This window comes from Saimiri boliviensis, chromosome X (genome assembly GCF_048565385.1).
Source record: "Saimiri boliviensis isolate mSaiBol1 chromosome X, mSaiBol1.pri, whole genome shotgun sequence".
NCBI classification, from domain to species: Eukaryota; Metazoa; Chordata; class Mammalia; order Primates; family Cebidae; genus Saimiri; species Saimiri boliviensis.
The window spans coordinates 85,489,951-85,495,950 of record NC_133470.1 but is presented as its reverse complement, the minus strand read 5'-3'; the positions used below and the strand labels follow the sequence as shown (position 1 = coordinate 85,495,950).

Below are 6,000 nucleotides of genomic sequence, written 5' to 3'. Positions count from 1 at the left end.
ACTTATCTCGTTGCCCAGCATGGGAGGCAGCCCCGTTGGCTGTGCCTTGCGAGCCCGGGTCCCTCATACGATGGCCTTCCACAGTGAGCGGCTCCCTCATTCTCCTTTCCTGCCTCCAGTACTTCCTGGATGATCTCAGCCGCCAGCCCTCCGCCCCCCTCCCCGCCCCTGTCTGGGATCTCCATCTGTAAAATGGATCTAGGAATAGTAGTTCTCGATTGAATTAACCCGACAGCATCTGTGGAAGTCGTTGGCCCTGTGCCGGGGCCAGATCGCGCAACTAGGAGCGGGGGCCCTTCACGTGGCGGAGGCTTCCTGGTCTGGGGGCCACCGGCCCGGAGGAATTTGCCTGGAAGTCTTCCATCACCGCAGAGCCTTCTGGAGCTCGCCCCATGCTCGGCGAGGGGAGCCCCGGACTTGATTTCTCCAGCAGCCCCGCGGGGCGGGGCCAAGAAGGGGCGGGCGGGCGGAGGACGCTGGCGGGAGAATGTGCGGAATGTGCCAGGCGCCTCTACCTACCCCAGGAGGGGCAGAGGAAGGGGCCGGCCGAGGGGAGGGGCGAGGGGCGAGGCTCCGGGCGGCCAGGGAAAACCTGTTTGTTCTCCTGCGGGCGGAGCCCAGTCCGCGCCTCCTCGCCTAGCTGCGCGCTCCCCGCTGCGCCCCGCGCCCCGCGCCCCGCGCCTGCCTCCCCAGCCCGGCCCGGCCAGGCGCTGCCCACCCGAGGGAGTCCGCGCCCCGCGACCGCCCGACCCTCCACCCGCCCCACGAGCCGGGCACCTGTGCCAGGTAGGGCTGTCGAGTTGCCACGGACGCGGCCCTGCGGGGAGGCAGCGGGGGACACCCAGTCCGTGCCCAGCTGGGGACAAGTCAGGGCCTCAGTTTCCCCATCCATAGCCCTTACTGGCTCCAAGCATCTCTCTCTGGGTTCCCCTGGGGAGGCAGTGGGTTTCTGGTTTTCGCTGTGAGTGAAGAGACTGACAGACAGAGGAGGCCAGCATGCCCTACTGAGGCAAGTGTACCTTTCGCCGGCCTCAGCCCCCTGCCCTGCCCTTTAGGAAAGACGCAGTTTGGTTGCTAGTAAATGGCTAAGGGCCATGATGCTCTGAGTTGACTGTAGGCCTGTAAGAATCAGGGAATCTCACATCCCTGCGTCTCCCTGTGTCCATTTTATAGATGAGGAAACTGAGATCCAGAGGGTGGCTTGCCCAGAGGATCCCCTCGATGGATCTGGGGCCCGTGATGGACATGTGCTGGGTAAAGGACAATCTTAGAGAGGCCCATGCAGTGGCGGCTGATCACACTCAGACAGAAGGCGCCGAATCAGATGTCACTGGGTGTTATCGCCGGGATCAGCAGTGCACCAGCTCTGTGGCTGGATTGTTTTGATGGGGGCAGAGGGAGCCAAGAGTCTGTCCTTTTTGGAAAGGTAGAGGGATACCTTGCCTTAGAAAAAGACCGAAAGCTCTGGTGCTCCTGCCTGCTCTGCCACTTCTAAGCTGGGGACACCTGGGTACTCTATCAGTTTAAGGGGGTGGCACATCAAGCTGCCTCCCACCCAGGGCTGCTAGGGACTTAGATAAGGTAGGTCGCGGGTGTGCCTCGGCTTTGGAACACCTGAGGCATGGTAGGAATTGTGTTCTTGCTGAGCCATGCACATGGAGCCTTGACAGTGTGGAAGGCTGTGCAGCACCATCTCAGGACCCAAAGCTGGGAGCCCCAAGAGAGAACCTCTCACACCCCATTCAGCAGTGCTCAAGGCCTCAGAACCTGTACTAAGTCCTGCCTTGGTCTCATGGCCCTTCAGATGCCCCTGCCCCTCCCATTAATTCCCAGCCCCTGGCTGGGCGCAGTACATTCAGCCGTGTGGAGGTGACCAAAGGCACTCAGCACAAGGCAAGGCATGCAGCAGGTGCTCAAGATCTGTTCATTTCCATCCTCTGGACACTCACGAGTCAAGCAACAGAGATGGTACTTAGGGTGTTGCAGCTCTGAGTAGCATGAAAACATTAGGGACTCCTCAGTCCCGGAGCATCGAGGTACCCCAGCTGGGAAGATCAGGGAAGGTTTCCTGGAGGAGAAGGGCTTGGAAGCACGAGGAGAAGCTCAGGAGCCACCAGGTCAAGGCCCGTACCTCCTTTGGGGCTGCTCGAGTCTGACCTCCCCCTTACTCCTTAAAGATCATAAACCGCTTCTTGCTGAGCTCCTGCACATGGGGGCCCAAAGAGAAATCAGCCCCATACCTTGCCCTGAGGAGTGACAGAGAGGCCATCTGTCAGTAAGGAGCTGCCATCTGAATGGAAATGGCAGCAGTGATTGTCCACGTCACTTCCTGCTCAGCTCAAGTCCAGACTCCAGAAAAAGCCTTCCCCATGTGAGGGCAGTTATGCCAGCCTCCCTTAGTCTGACTTGTGCTCCTTGTCTTCCTGCTCATTGTCCCCGAGGACTCCTCAGATCTGGCAGGCAGGGACTCTGGGTCCCCAGCACTGGACCCGGGACCTGGCCATGATAGGCATCAGCACATGTTCTCTGAACTGCCCTCAGTTGCAGGCCAAGCAAAGCCCCCCAATTCTGGCTCAGTGCATTCTGGAAGCCAGAAGCCTGCCTTCCTGCTTCCCCACTCCAGCCTCCACAGGTGACTGATCACTTTGGTTTGGGTTTTGTTTCAAGCCACAACTCATAAGGTGCCAGGTCACATGTAACACAAGCTTTCCTTCTGTCGCTCAGCCCTGAGGCTGCCCCCACTGCCAGTCCCTGGTGGCATGGGACAGGGCCAGTGCCAGAGTGGAGAGCTGCCTTTCAGTGCTCTGGAGCCCTGAGTGACAGCCACGCGGCAGTCCAGGCCTCTGGGTCCTCATGTTTAGGGGCAGTCCAGGGGCTCTGCATTCATTCCCACTGTGCCCATAGTGAACCAGCTGATGTCAAGACACGGGCAGTGCCATGGGGGGACCAGTCCCTGAGACGTGCTCAGGAGAGGTTGCCGTCATTGCTTCCAAAGACCAAGAAGAGGAGCAGGTGTTGAACTGTCCCACACCTTGTCAGGTGTGTGGCAGGCGAGGGTGGCATCTTTATAGCCTAGTGGTTAAGAGAATGGCTTAGAGGTCAGACTGGGTTCAAACTCTAGCTCAGCCGCCATCCAGTTGTGCAAACTTGGGCCCGTCTTGCAACCCCTGGAGGCCTCGGTTTTCTCACCAGTACAGAAGGGCGGCTGAAGCCAGGAGCACCTGCTACACTGGGTGCCTGCAAGCGCCAGGTGCCTGGCAGGGAAGGTGGCTGAGCCAGGACTATGATGCCCTCCTCCAGGGCTGTGGTGGCAAGGAGCGAGGTGGGACTAGGTGGAAAGAGAGATGCTGGCTGGGATGTGGGCCCCCACCTGAGGAAGACAGTTTAGAAATTACTGCTGCTGATGCAAACAGTATCTACCCACATTTCAAATGACTCACTAAAGAACACTTAATTCTTAGGGTGATTTCTCGTGCCTACCAAAAAGTGTGAATCATCTTCTTTTTGGTTTTTCCTTTTTTTTTTTTTTTTAAGAGCTGGGGTCTTGCCTTGTCACCTAGGCTGGAGTACAGTGGCTAGTCATAGGCACACTCATAACACATTGAGCCTCCAACTCCTGGGCTCAAGTGATCCTCGTGCCTCAGCCTCCTGAGTAGCTGGCACTACAGATGAGTGCCATCAGGCCAGCACTGTTGTTACTTTTCATCTTTAAGGTTTTTTTTTTTTTTTACCTTGATTTAAAACTTATAGAAAAGTTGTAAGAATCATGCAGAGAACTCCTGAAGCCTTATCTGAATTCCCGCTGTTAACATTTTGCCACATTTCTCATTAGCTTTCTTCACTTGTAGCCTTTGGAGGAGTTAGAGGGTGGGCAGAGCTGGTGTCAGCTCATTTTTCCAAAGGGAAACTGAGGCACAGAGGGAGACTTGCTCAAATGCCTTTGATTAGAAACTGAACCAGATTACCTTCTCTCAGTGACACACATGCATGCATTTGGCAGGCGTTTTCTTAATCACTTTCTCCGTTGGGCACTGGGGTGCAGGAATGACAGAACTGACAGGGACATGAGCAGGACAGGTCTGCGTGGAGAAGAGACTGGCAAAGGAAAAGCCAAGAGGCCCTATGGGTATCATTCTCAACGCCAGAAGTAGAATGCAGGGGGAATCTGCAGCTTAAGCATGCGTCCCAGGGAATTTGACTGGCAGGCAGTCCCAGAGGCCACTTTCAGAAACACCGTCTGGGCTTTTCCTGTGGTGAGTGTGCTCATTTCCCATCTCAGAAGGGATCTGGGAACTGGGAGGGTGCCTGCCTGGAGCAGGGAGATGAGTCCAGGCCAGCCAAGAGAGCAGCTCCTCACCCACTCATCAACGCCCACTGAGCCATTCCTCTTCCCGCAGAGCTCTGAAGCCACGCCCTGGGTCAGAGAGGAGACATCGTCTCTGGAGCCAGTGGTGGGCAAGTCTGAAGCTGCTGGTGGTTGCTGGCGGTGGTCCCTGGCTTTGACCCCATTTGTGGGCCCAGCTCAGGCACCCAGTCCAGGTCCCTTGGTGTAGTCCCTGTGATCTTTGGCTCAGCATGCCACTTTCTGGTGACTAGGTCAGTTTCCCAGACAGCTTGATGTGGCAGAGAGTTGCTATGGAGAGAGCAGGCACAAGGATTTTAATCACAAGAACCAGCATCCCTGGTGAAAATGCTTACATCAGGCAGTGCCTGCTTTAAACTGAAAAAAAAAAAAAAAAACAAAAAAAACCAAACCCTCAAACCAGGCCTTGCTTCACCACTCCTGCAAGTGATCCCCTACCCACGCTTTCATTTCTTCGGGCCTGAGCCTAGGCACCTCCTTGGAAAATGCGCGCTCTGGTAACACCCCACTAGGCCAATCTCCCCGGCACCCGGCCTAGCAGTTAGCACTATGAAAAGGCTTGCTGCACACACATCAATGCAGTCTTGGGCACGCGCTTTCTCCTTTCTGGACTTTCTTTTTCTTATCCAAAAATACGGGCCGCGTTAGAGGTGAGTGTGGACTCGAGGGGACTCTGCGCCTAGGGCAGGCAGGAAGATGAGAATGAGGGTTGTGGGAGAGGAGAAGGAGGATAGGGAGTCAGAGCTTCGGGAGAGGTGGGGAGGCGGCTGGCTCCTTCTGTTCCTTTTGGTCCTCAGTAGTGATCAGCCGCATCTGGGGCAGAAGGATTAGCTTTGGCTGATGTTAGTCAAGGGCAAGTAGGGGTGACTTCCTGTCACTGGCCCTGCTCTGGCAAAGACTGAATGGATAGCAGCAATGGTGTGTGTGGGGGTTGGGGGGCGGGGAGGTGTTCCTAGGGGAGAGGGAAAGAGGGTAAAAGAAAGTGGCTTGGCGTGGTAGCTCACACCTGGAATCCCAGCACTTTGGGAAGCCAAGGTGGGCAGATCCTTGGAGTTCAGGAGTTTGAGACCAGCCTGACCAACATGGTGAAACCCAGTCTCTACCAAAAATACAAAATTAGCCGGGCATTGTGGTGGGCACCTGTAACCCAGCTATTTGGGAGGCTGAGGCAGGAGAATTGCTTGGATGTGGGAGGCAGAGGTTTCAGTGAGCCAAGACGGTGTCACTGCACACTCCAGCCTGGGTGACAGGGTGAGACTTCATCTCAAAAAAAAAAAAAAAAAAAAAAAAAAAGGAAGTAGGCGAATAGGGAGAGAGGTACTGTGGAGGGGGAAGTGTGGTGGGTTCCATAAGCCCTGAGCCTCCTCTTCCCACTGGCTGCCTTGTCTGCAAATGGGACTAGCATCTCTGCGTGACTGGGATTGGCTGAAGACCACATTGCTTCCCTGGCTGCAGGGACAGCTGCAGGACCACGGGTGCAGAAGCAGCCAGGCCCCCACAAGAGGGTCCCCGCCCAGCTCTCTGTTCTCTGCAGACATCTTAGAAGGCCCTTGAAGCCAAGCCAGCCCTGAAATGGCCCTGTTCCCTGAACAGTCGCTTGTATCTGGCTGTCTGCGAACTAGAAAATGGGTGCATGA

At 56.1% G+C, this 6,000-nt stretch overlaps 1 protein-coding gene across 6 annotated transcripts in view; it reads left to right on the top strand.

Moving 5' to 3' along the window:
• The first annotated feature begins 598 nt into the window (after window positions 1-598).
• Window positions 599-6,000, top strand: part of ZNF185 (zinc finger protein 185 with LIM domain) — a 70,166-nt gene continuing 64,764 nt past the window's right edge. For 3 of the 6 annotated variants that reach the window (XM_074391411.1, XM_074391412.1, XM_074391408.1), the window contains exon 1: window positions 603-786. The gene's annotated coding sequence lies outside the window, so the exon portion shown is untranslated. Of the gene's footprint in view, window positions 787-6,000 lie in introns of all 6 variants that reach the window. The other 3 variants (XM_074391413.1, XM_074391414.1, XM_074391410.1) reach the window with 3 other exon arrangements.